The 12,600-nt window shown below is 53.7% G+C and overlaps 1 long non-coding RNA gene across 1 annotated transcript in view; it reads right to left on the bottom strand.

Annotated features, from left to right (window-relative positions):
- Nucleotides 1-8,784: 8,784 nt before the first annotated feature.
- LOC109551032 (uncharacterized) overlaps nucleotides 8,785-12,600 on the bottom strand; it is a 69,050-nt gene continuing 65,234 nt past the window's right edge. Inside the window, exon 3 of the long non-coding RNA XR_012325630.1 lies at nucleotides 8,785-12,298. This is a non-coding gene — a long non-coding RNA (uncharacterized lncRNA). The remainder of the gene's footprint in view (nucleotides 12,299-12,600) is intronic.

Raw genomic sequence — 12,600 nt, 5'->3', positions numbered from 1 at the left:
AGATTTTGCTGGGCCTCATCTTTAAAATGGGGTGGGAGGGCTTCCCTGGTGATGCAGTGGTTGAGAGTCCGCCTGCCGATGCAAGGTATGCGGGTTCGTGCCCCGGTCTGGGAGGATCCCGCATGCCGCGGAGCGGCTAGGCCCGTGAGCCATGGCCGCTGAGCCTGCGCGTCCAGAGCCTGTGCTCCGCAACGGGGGAGGCCGCAACAGTGAGAGGCTCGCGTACTGCAAAAATAAATAAAATAAATAAAATGGGGTGGGAGAAACAGGGTTGTTGGCCTAGGTAACCTCCCAGGGCTTGTCCAGTCACCCGAGCTCTCCAGGGCCCAGGGCCATGTACACACTGCCTGGGATCGTGTCTCTGTCACCACCTGGGCTGCCTCCCCACTCCTCTCTATCTCCCCCCGCGCAGCTCCCCGCCAGCCCCTCCCTGCTCAGCCCTACAAGGTTCGCCGTCCCGCTGAGCTCTCCTTGTGCCCCTTGGGGAGAAGTGCCCAGGCTGCAGTGCACTCGACTAAATGATAACCCAGGAGATACAATTTATAAAAGGCAAACGTGGGTCTCGAAGAGCCAAACGTTTGTCCCGAGATAATGAGGGGATCAAGCCCAGCCTCCAAGCAGACCTGGAAGCTAGAAGGACAGAAGGTCATTGCTGAGGAGCAAAAACTCAAGAACAAGCACCGATGCAGGGGCTGAGCAGGGGGAAAACACGAAAGCAGACCAAGTTCTGGCTGAAGGCTGATGTCATAGACTCCTAGGACCCCTGAGCTGGGGAGCCATCTTGTCCTGTGTCCTCATGCTGTAGATGAGATTAAGGCCCAGGGAGGGGAGAGGGGTCTGTGATTGGGGCGACGGGGGGTGGCAGGGGCAGGCATGTACATTTTTTTCTCTAGCACCACCTCAGCTGGGGATAAGGCCTGGAGATGGAAAGGCACTGAGGGAGAGAGACTTAGAAACCAAGTCCACAGGAGGCCAGAAGCGCTAAGTTAGGGCTGATCCAGGTCCCCCACAAGCCCTTATGTTCCTGCTCTGGTCTGTCACTCTGCTCTGGCCCCCTTCACAAGTCACCTTTCCTTTGTCCACAGCCCTCAGCTCAGCTCTCTGGACACCCCAGACATCAGCCCCAGATGGGCTAGGAGCAGGAGGCTAGTAGGAGAGCTGGAGAGCTGATGAGGACCCTCAGGAGGACCCCTAAACTCCACAGGCGCTTATTGAGAAGCTCTGGGAATCGGGGAGATGAAGTGGAGCTGTCATTGCACTTACATTTAGAACAGACTCCTGGGACTTCCCTGGCGGTCCAGTGGGTAAGACTCTGTGCTTTCACTGCAGGGAGTACAGGTTCAATCCCTGGTCGGGGGAACTAAGATCCCACAAGCCAGGTGGTGTGGCCAAAAAAATTTAAAAAAACCAGACTCCGCCCCCCCATCCCCCAGTACACTTTTGCACCCCAAGAGAATCCAGGGACAGAAGAGGTGTCAGCAGCTGTCAGGGATGTTTTAAATCCCAAACACTGTGGCTGGGCCTGGGGAGAACAACAGAACCAGGAGTCCCTCTGTGAAATTCCTGTCTCATTCAACCTGAGATGAATCATTAACAGATCAAGCGCGAGGTGGAAGGCCACACTGAAATACACATATCCTGACCTTGTCTGTAGCACCTGCTGCTGTTGGTAGAGGGTCATTTTTAACGTGGTGATGTCAGAGGCCAGAGAGGAACCAGCCCCAAAGTCCCCAGATCTACTTGGGAGATGCCACCAACTCTAGGAAGCCTTCCAGCAAGGAGACCTTGGGCAGGCAGGGAGAGCCCCTAGGGCCCTGAACTGTGCCCGCCCTTGATCACATGGGCCGTTCTTGGCCCGGGAAGCTGGGAGCTGGGGCAGCTGGGTGACCTGGAAGCGGAGGGCCTGAGGAGACCCAGGCTGCCTGTTCCTCCTTGTCACCCTCTCCCTGAGAGCAAAAGGCAAGGCCAGGAGGCTCCTGGGAGCCTCCTGCCTAATTCCCAGGGCCTGGCTGCCAGCTCTGCAGCTGATGCAAGGCCAGGGGTGAGTGAGCTCAGCCTGTTCCTGGCACGTGGAGCTTCCTGTGCCCCACCCCTCCCTAGAAAACACACCCGTTCGTTTCCCCCTGCTCTAGCCCTCCTAGGTCTCCAGCTCCCTTCTTCTGCCAGCAGAGCAGGGCCACCTAAGGATCTGGGAGCAGGCCCTGCCCGGGGCTAGGGTAGCGCTAAGCATTTCTGAGTCAGCCCTGCTCCCCTGCACGGGCGACCTGTGAACAGCGCTGGGACCCGGAGCCCCGCCTCCCATGGAGCTGCCCAGTGGGAAGAGAGGGCCTGGGCACCCCTTGGTCCTCAGGTTCTGTCCATGCCAGCCCACTTTGTCTCCAGACCTCCTGATCCCTTCATGGGTTTTGGGGTTTTTTTGGTTTTCTTTGTGGCCGCACCACGTGGCATGCGGAACTTCCCCTACCAGGGATCGAACCCCTGTCACCTGTAGTGGAAGCGTGGAGTCTTAACCAGTGGACCGCCAGGGAAGTCCCTTATCCCTTTAGAAGGGTGGACTTTCCCCTTCCTGCTGTCATCTCTCACTTTCAGTGCCCAGGCCCACGGGAGGAACGCCGGGGCCCTGCCACCGTCTCAGGGACCCTCGAGGCATCATCAGCTCAGGATGAAGCTTCATTCAGCGTCCATTTAGGATGAGCACCCATTTGCTACGAGCGTGGTGACAATCACCTGATGTGTGATAACCTAGCGTGTAATAACGGATGACATGCAGGCCTCGTTTTACAAAGTGCTTTCAGGATGAATTAGTGCCTCAAGGGATCCTGGTGACGATGCTGTGACGTAGGAAGGCCTGAACTGAAGAAGCTGAGGCCTAGAGAGTTATGTGGCAGAGCCAGGAGCCACGCCCACAGGGTCTCCCCACATCCTCGTGCTGCCTTGGTCCTGTCACCCGGGCGTGCCCCTGATCAGGAAGCAGGCTTGCTTGTCACTGGAGACCCAGTTTAGACAGAGGGACTATTTTCAGGTAAAGGAAGAGCAGATGGGGAGGCTGGGAGAACAGGGCTTGTGGGTCTGGGGTAGAGGCACGCTGGGGCCAGGCTTGCCTGGGAAGGGCCTGGAGACCTCCCTCTGTGGGGAGGGCAACATGGGAGTTGCAGTTCCTGTGCCTCAGCGGCTCACTCAGACCGAGGCTCACCGGCCACGCTGGCCTCGGGCACCTGCTGGGCTGGGGATGCTGGACCAGGCCCTCCAGGTTTGGCCCAGGAGCAGTGGCAGTGGCCATCTCCAGCTTCCCTGTTGATGCCAGGGTTGAATGAAGCTGTCTTTGTCATCTGCCCCCTCCTACCTTGGCCTGCGCTCTCCCCTCAGCCATGCCTGACCTCCCTGGGTGGCCACACACACACACAGCTTCATGACCCTCCCCACCCTCCTGGTAGCTCTTGCTGCTGACAGAACTTCTGAGGCCGGTGCACTCAGGCTGCGCAGTTGGCGGGCGGTGAGCACAGAGTGTCCTGTGCTGGAGGACAGCCTGTGCCAACTGCACCTGTCTCTCCCGGACTCAGATCTGTGATGAAGCCGGAGGGGAAGAGGGAGGATGTGTGCCCTTCTTGGTGGAAGGCTTCAGCGATGAGACACCCGGTTCCGGGGGCCACCTGAGACCTGGCCTGCAGGGCTCTCCATTTGTCTGCTGTCCCATCCCTTCACCCACCCCTCGTGGGCAGAGAAGGGGGAGCTAAAGGAGAAAACCACACGCAAAGCCAGCTCCTGGTTCTGCCCCAACCTCGAACCAATTCCTGGAACCGCGACAATCACTTTCAAGTCTGAAGTATATTTATCTTTTATTAGATATTACAATCACTTGGTATTACATGGAAACAGCATAGAGGGGTATAATCCAGAGAAAAACAAGGTCCTCCCACCCCTTTTACTCAGCTGCCTTGTTCTCCCCAGAAGAAAAAGCAGTGTTACCAGTTCTTTATGTATCTTTCTGGAGATAGGCTAGATTACCCATTGGATATTTGATTATCGGAGCTCACCCTGCAAGGTCACATCTTGCTGAACTTTTCTACTTAGGATGAGGAAGGATCAATTTCCCGGCTTTTTTTTTTTTAATTAATTTTTATTGGAGTATAGTTGTTGTATACAATGTTGTGTTAGTTTCTGCTGTACGGCAAAGTGAATCAGTTATACATATATCTACTCCTTTTTATTTTTATTTTATTTATATTTTTGGCTTGTGGGATCTTAGTTCCCTGACCAGGGATTGAACCTGGGCCATGGCAGTGAAAGCATCAAGTCCTAACCACTGGACCACCAGGGAATTCCCCTCCACTGTTTTTTAGCTTCTGTTCCCAGATAGGTCATTACAGAGTATGTCAACTCCTCTGCTTTGAACAGTCCTTGAGAACAAGACAGGAGGTGACCAGAGAGAAACTTCCACAGGGACTCACGTTCCAGCTGTCTCCCCTTCTCCACCCTCCACCCGTACCTCGTGGATGCCCAAGGCAGAGGTGAAGAAGGGCAGACGGGCTTGGCCTTGTTTCTTAGAGAGGGAAGCTGAAGGGCCCAGATGTTCAGGAGACTCAAGGTCATGCAGCAAATCCGGGGCACCCCAGTTTTCCTCTACCATCACCCCACCTCCCTAACATCTTCCCTTTGTCTTGCAAGCAACCCTGAGTGCCTGAATATCTCATTGTCACAACTAGACCATGGACGTCCCAAGGGCAGGGGCGAAGACTCTTCTTCTGCCCTCCAAGCTGGACTCCGAGCTGGGCCCTGCGTGCTCTCAGCAACTGCCAACAATGTTACCTGAATCAAGTGAGAGAGGCAGAGGGTGTGGTGTTCCTGCAGGGGCCCCCCAAGGCCATGACGTCTGTACCTGGACACACACACATCCCTGCCCGCCACTCTCCCTGCCCCACAGGCCCCGGGCCTCCTGACTTTTCTCTTACACAGTTGGCTCAGTTAATGCCCCTGCTCACAAGGCCAAGGCCGTGGGCTGGCTCCCCAGGGGTGGAATCATCCTGAGACAAAATGTTCTGTCCCCTGCCCATGAACTGTACAGAGTGTTACAGATTACAACTGGAGGACAAAAAGAGACTGTCCCTCCGTGAAATGCAGCGTACATTTCTCCTGCCGGAGACAGGTGACTTCCTTTGTGATCATCTCTCCCGATTCCTCCTCACGCCACCCCTGTGATCCTTGGGCTTTCTCTGGGATGAGCCCTGGTCCATCCTCCCGTCTGTCTTTCATGTAAAGGCTCACTTTGGAAAAGCAGGTCTCTCTCTGAAGGTCACAGAGTGCCCAGGGGGATTCAGTGCTCAGAAAGAGGGGTAAAAGAAGGGACAGTGGCTTCAGAAGGTATGAGCTGTGCCTGTTGAGTGATGCAGCAGGAACAAGGGGAGACTTTATTTATTTCAGAGAACAGACAGTATCTGCCACGGCTATTCTGTGAACTCAGGCTCAGCTCTAGGGTGGATGTGAGGACGCCAGCGGAGTGAGGGACTCCTGGGAGGCGGGGTGGCAGAGAGGCCCGTGGACCAGAGGGGCTGCTGACTTAAAAGGATTGGAAGGCCATGCTGCTGGAGGGAGATAGACAGGTGGAGGTAAGGGGGCTGGAATCAGAGAGGGGATTCCTAATCATGGGCGAGGAAATGGTGAATCCAAGGTATGGCAGGTCAGGGGTCACAGAGAAGGAATCTGGAGGCTCCACCTAAAAATCAATGTACTCACAAAAGGACTCATCTGGGCTTCCCTGGTGGCGCAGTGGTTGCGAGTCCGCCTGCCGATGCAGGGGACACAGGTTCGTGCCCCGGTCCGGGAAGATCCCACGTGCCGCGGAGCGGCTGGGCCCGTGAGCCATGGCCGCTGAGCCTGCGCGTCCGGAGCCTGTGCTCCGCAACGGAAGAGGCCGCAGCAGTGAGAGGCCCGCGTAACACACACACACAAAAAAAAAAAAAAAAAAAAGGACTCATCTGCTCCGAGAACTGCCTCCCCTTCCTGCTTCCTCATTCTAGCTCAAGGCGTCACCATCCTGATGGGCCAGGGTACTTGGTCTGGGCCCAGATCTCACCTGATTCTCACCAGGCTCCCCAGGGACCAAAGCTCTATTGTGGGATCTCAGGTCCCAGCTGCCTTCCTGGAATTCCAACCATGGCCTCCCGCCAAGTCCACCACCCTCCAGTGCCTCCCTCTCTCTGGATTTCCATCACAATGGCTGTGGGAGGTCTGGGGGAACCTGGCTGGGAGTAAGGGATGACTGCTGAATTAAATGGAATGGAATTGGTGTGTTCAACCACTGACCATTAAAAATGGTGGCCTTTCTTTCATCTAGCCATGACACCACTCCTCTGAGAAACTGTTTACAAGGTGCTAGTAGAATCGCCCACGTATACAGTAGGCCTTTGTCAATAGTATGAGCAACAGGGGCTTCCCTGGTGGCGCAGTGGTTGAGAGTCCACCTGCCGATGCAGGGGACACGGGTTCGTGCCCCGGTCCGGGAAGATCCCACATGCCGCGGAGCGGCTGGGCCCGTGAGCCATGGCCGCTGAGCCTGCGCGTCCGGAGCCTGTGCTCCGCAACGGGAGAGGCCACAACAGTGAGAGGCCCGCGCACTGCAAAAAATATATATATATATATGAGCAACTACATCACAAGGGTTCACAGCTAGTGAACATGCTCTCACTTGGCCTCTGGGCCTTCACTCTTTCATGGTTTCCCATCTGTATCACTGGCCCCTCCTTCTCTGTATATTTTTCTGGTTCCTGTTCATCTTCCTGACATCTAAACATTGGAGGGCCCAGTACTCAGTTCTTCTACCCATCTCTGTCCTTATTCACACCCAGATGACCTCATCCAGAGATTTAAGGTTCATCCCTCTATGCTGACAGCTCCTAAATTTATATCTTTAGCCCTGGCCTGTCCCTTGAACTCTAGGCTTGAACACCCAACGGCCTACTCAAGACCTTGACCTGGATGTCATAGCCATGACCATGACAGACGTGGCCAATATAATCTCCAAAAACAAACTTCTATTCCCCACCGAACCTGCTCCTGCCGCAGCCTTCTCTAGCTCAGAAAACGGCTACGTGGCACCTTCATTCTTCTTGTGCTCAGACCAAAACCAGTTTAAGACTTGATGTGTTTCTTTTTTTAAAAAAATAAATTTATTTATTTATTTTTTGGCTGTGTTGGGTCTTCGTCTGTGTGCGAGGGCTTTCTCCAGTTGCGGCGAGTGGGGGCCCCTCTTGATTACGGTGCGCGGGCCTCTCACTGTCGCGGCCTCTCCTGTTGCGGAGCACAGGCTCCAGATGCGCAGGCTCAGTAGTTGTGGCTCACGGGCTTAGCTGCTCCGCGGCATGTGGGATCTTCCCAGACCAGGGCTTGAACCAGTGTCCCCTGCGTTGGCAGGCAGATTCTTAACCACTGCGCCACCAGGGAAGCCCCCTTGATGTGTTTCTTTTACTCACACTCCACAGTCAATATATCAGTAAATCCCCCTGGCTGTACCTCCACAATACATCCACTTGCCCCTGCTGCCACATTCCTACCCACTGATGTCTTGACCACGGCCTACCAGGCTCCATGTCATCTGGCTCACTGCCACCTCCCTGCTTTTGCCTCCTGCCCCTCCCCCTCTCTGCTGGCGCCACGCTGGCCTTCTTGCTGCTCCTCAGACACCCCAGCCTGCTCCTGCCCTGAGGCCTGTGCACTGCTGTCCTTTTGGCCTGGAATTCTCTCGCCGCAGCACTCACGGAGCTGGCTCTCTCATTTCCTTCTGGTCTCCGCTCAGATGTCACCTCCTCAGTGAGCCCTCCCAGACCACCTGAATTAAGATGGCCAACTCTCCCACAGTCCACATTTTAGATCCCTCCTTTTTGTATATTTTTTAAAATTAATTAATTTATTTTTGCTGTGTTGGGTCTTCATTTCTGTGCGAGGGCTTTCTCTAGTTGTGGCAAGCGGGGGCCACTCTTCATCACGATGCGCGGGCCTCTCACTGTCGCGGCCTCTCTTGTTGCGGAGCACAGGCTCCAGACGCGCAGGCTCAGTAGTTGTGGTACACGGGCCTAGCTGCTCCGCGGCATGTGGGATCTTCCCAGACCAGGGCTCGAACCCGTGTCCCCTGCATTAGCAGGCAGATTCTCAACCACTGTGCCACCAGGGAAGCCCCTGTATTTTTTTTTTTTATAGCACTTATCACCACCTGGCATATCGCGTGTGCGTGTGTGTGTGTGTGTGTGTACACATATAAAAATAAAATATTACGTATTTCTTGGTTGTTTATTACCCGCCTCTCTCCTCTAGAATATAAAACTCCATGAAGGAGGAGAATTTGAACTGTGTACTGCGACTCCAGCATCTAGAACAGTGCCTGGCACAAGAGTTCCACAGTTATTAAAGTTGTTGAATGAGTCAGGCTTAGAGAGGGTAAATTAGTTGCCCAAGGTCAACTAGCAAATGTAGAGACTCAGAGGGTTAAATAATTTGCCCAAGGTCACAGAGTAGGGGTTGGGGCAAGGCTGGGTCCGGAGTCCAAGTCTGAATTAACCACAAATGTAACTACTGCACTTTCTACCAAAGCCAATCACCCGGATTCGTCCAACCACCACCTTCCTGAACCGTATCCTGCCCTTCAGCCTTTCCCTAGCTTCAATCCATTCTTTCGAAAACGTAATAAAGTTTATGTTCTTTGTATCATTATAGCATAATACATGCCCAGCCTAGAAAATATTTTTTTAAAGTAGAAAAAAAAAGGTACCAATTGTCCAGAATCCAGAGACCATGTGGTTGCTATGTTGCTACTTTATTCCAGTCTTTTCTAGGACATTTGTGCATAACAGAAATCATCATGAACATTGGGGCCACTCACCACAAATCCCTGGTTCTAAGCCCAACATAAAAGAAGTGACCATGTAATAGGCATAGAAAGAGAGGCAGGCTTTGGATAGAAGACACAAAGACAGGAGGTCTCCCCAGGCCGGTGGCTGTCTCAACAGGAACCCTGGGGAAAGTGAGAGGTAGAGTCAGGTGGGAGGAAGGTGTGGAGAGCTATGAACAATAGCTGAGGCTGCAGAATTTGGGCTCATCAAAGGAAACCTCCAAGACTCCTGTGTGTGGAGTGGGGATACTGGAGGTAAGGAAACCCTTTACGGATAAAGGGTTCTTTTTTTTTTTTAAACATCTTTATTGGAGTATAATTGCTTTACAATGGTGTGTTAGTTGCTGCTATATAACAAAGTGAATCAGCTATATGTATACATGTATCCCTATATCCCCTCCCTCTTGCGTCTCCCTCCCACCCTCCCTATCCCACCCCTCGAGGTGGACACAAAGCACCGAGTTGATTTCCTGTGCTGTGCAGCTGTTTCCCACTAGCTATCTATTTTACATTTGGTAGTGTATATAGGTCCATGCCACTCTCTCACTTATCCCATCTTACCCTTCCCCCTCCCCGTGTCCTCAAGTCCTTTCCCTATGTCTGCGTCTTTATTCCTGTCCTGCCCCTAGGTTCATCAGAACCTTTTTTTTTTTTTAGATTCCATATATATGTGTTAGCATACGGTATTTGTTTTTCTCTTTCTGACTTACTTCACTCTGTATGACAGACTCTAGGTCCATCCACCTCACTACAAATAACTCAATTTCGTTTCTTTTTATGGCTGCGTAATATTCCATTGTATATATGTGTCACATCTTCTTGGATAAAGGGTTCTTATCAGAGATAATTCAGAGCAGAGGCAATCGAACTGAATGTGGACGTCATAAGAAAGGGAGGAGTCAGGGATCACTCCCAAGGTGAGTGGCTGAGTGACTGGGTAACAAGTGGTGGTCTTCTCGAGACTCAGAAAGAGGGAAGGGGACCTGGTGGATGTAAATTCGGATGCTGAGAATTGGCAGGGAGCAGTTCTACCAGCTGCAAGGTCCTAAGAGGGATGGTAAACACAGAAGTTTCCCTGAGAAGGGGAGACTGGCGAGGGTAACAAAAGGTACAGAAGTGAGTAAGACACTCTCAGGCCAAGACCCTCCAAAGACACTGCCCACCAGGCCGAACTTGCACTCCCTCACCTGGTCTGAAGGGCCCACCACACTCCAGGCCTACTTGCCTCCTCCTGCCTTCCTTCTGCCTCTGCTCAGGAAGACCCTCCACTCCCGACGGACCGGCACTTTCTCCAGCACTAACCGTGCGGCCGCACCACTTAGCTCACCCCTGTGTGCTGGGTTGCAATCTTCTCTGATGGGCTCCTGTGTCTCGCTCCCCAGCTGCACTCAGCTCCGGGGCCTCCTTGCCATGTGTGCCTGGAACCATAGCCACAGGCACCCAGCAGAACCTCCACAAACGCCCCTCAGCTTGACTTCCCTCTTCCCCTCTTCTCCCACCATCCAATCCCTGACTTGGTCAATTTCACTCCCAGCCGGTGGCCAAGCTTGACCCAGAGAGTTGCATGTAACCTTCGGGTATTTGTGTCAAACATTGTGGACTGGAGTGGACTTAGCCGTGTAAGGCTGGTTTCTCCTCCAGCAACTGCTCAGGCCAGCGAATCCCTGGCGGGTCGGGCAGGGGGTGGCTCCTGTTAAAATGCTGATTCTGGTTTTGTGGCCTGGGTGGGCCCAAGATCCTGTGTTTCTAACAAGCCCCCAGGTGATACTGATGGACTATACTTTGAGTAACAAGGACCTGGGTGCCTTTGGGTGGTCAGTTTAATCCCTCTGGCTCCAGTTTTCTCATCCACCAAATAGGGCTCTGACCACTTCACTGGGTTGCCACAGGGTCAAATGAGTTCGTGTTTGTGAAAATAAAACACAAACCAGAGGTAGGGAACAAATGTCAGATGTCACCATCATGTCTTGCTGCCGGGATGAATGTGATAAAATACACAAAAGGCCTCAGCGGGTGTGCAGTGGGTGTTGGTTGCTCCTTCTCCAGAGGCTGCAATGCATAATGGTCTGATGCCAGGCAGAGAGAACAGATCGTTCCCAACTTTCAGGCAAGTAAGGAATCCCTCTGGGCTGGGGTGTGGTCAGGAGGATGGAAAGGAGGGAATTGATAGGTGTACATGGTTCCACGAGCCCAGGGCCACAACACAGCTGAGAAAATGCAGGCCTGGGCCTCTCCAAGGGGAACCCACCTCTGACCCCCCAAAGCAAACTCCATCCCTATAAACCAGTGAGAGCTCCCATGCTCTGTCCTATGAGCCCCGTCAACTCAGCTCAGGTCTGCTTCTGGCTCATGACGTCAATTCTTATGCTCGCCCTGCTTGTTGACCCCTCTTACCTTGGTGATCTGACATAGACCTTGACCATATCTCTGCCTCCTCCCATCTCCCCTGCCCTCAACCCCTTGTCCCCCGCCCCGTCACACACCACTTTTATTTATTTATTATTATTTTTTGGCTGCGTTGGGTCTTCGTTGCTGCGCACAGGCTTTCTCTAGTTGTGGCGAGCGGGGGCTACTCTTCGTTGCGGTGCATGGACTTCTCATTGCGGTGGCTTCTCTTGGTGCAGAGCACGGGTTCTAGGCGCACGGGCTCCAGCAGTTGTGGCTCGTGGGCTCTAGAGCGCAGGCTCAGTAGTGGTGCATGGGCTTAGTTGCTCCGCGGCATGTGGGATCTTCCCGGACCAGGGATCGAAACCATGTCCCCTGCATTGGCAGGCAGGTTCTTAACCACTGCGCCACCAGGGAAGCACCACACACCATTTTTTTTTTTTGGTGGTACGCGGGCCTCTCACTGTTGCGGCCTCTCCCATTGCGGAGCACAGGCTCCAGACGCGCAGGCCCAGCGGCCATGGCTCACGGGCCCAGCCGCTCCGCAGCACGTGGGATCCTCCCGGACCGGGCCACGAACCTGTGTCCCCTGCATCGGCAGGCAGACTCTCAACCACTGCGCCACCAGGGAAGCCCCACACACCACTTTTGATGTTTGTAATGGACTTCTATACCGACGCCAGCCTCTTCCAGGTGGGGACCCATTCTGCCTGGTCTGTGTGACAGGTCACATACCCACTGCGTCTCACAGCTATTTACAATGTGACGAGTGTGAAAGCCACTAGCAGCAGCGGGTGACTCCGCTGTGGGGATTAACTGTGCCAAGGGAGAGGCAGGAGTGGAAAATAGATCCTAGGTTTCAAGCCTGGAAGAACGATGAGGTCAGTTTGGAGCGTTGAACTCTGGGGCCAGCATTGGTCTGACAGCAACGTGGAACTTTCCTTCAAGCAGGTGGATGTGTGGGTCTAGAGTCACCAGAAAGGTCAGGCGGGGCGGGGGGCTTTGGAGGCAACCACATGGATGGAATAGCTGAATCTGTGTAGAGAGAAAAGAGCAGAAGACTGAGGATTAGACATCTGGAAACATCTCTGTCCACCCATGAAGCAAAAATAATTCTCAGGAGGGAATTCCCTGGCGGTCCAGTGGTTAGGATTCCATGCTCCCAGTATAGCGGGCATGGATTCGCTCCCTGGTCAGGGAACTGAGATCCCACAAGCCTCGTGGCATGGCCAAATAATAATTTCCAGGAGAAGGAATCACTCTAGCCAGATCCTCAGATCCCCAGTGGCTTCCCTGCTGGCCTATCATGGGGTGGGGTGTAGGGCGCCCGGCCAGGA

This window comes from Tursiops truncatus, chromosome 14 (genome assembly GCF_011762595.2).
Source record: "Tursiops truncatus isolate mTurTru1 chromosome 14, mTurTru1.mat.Y, whole genome shotgun sequence".
Lineage (NCBI taxonomy): Eukaryota > Metazoa > Chordata > Mammalia > Artiodactyla > Delphinidae > Tursiops > Tursiops truncatus.
This window is presented reverse-complemented; position numbering and strand designations above follow the sequence as displayed.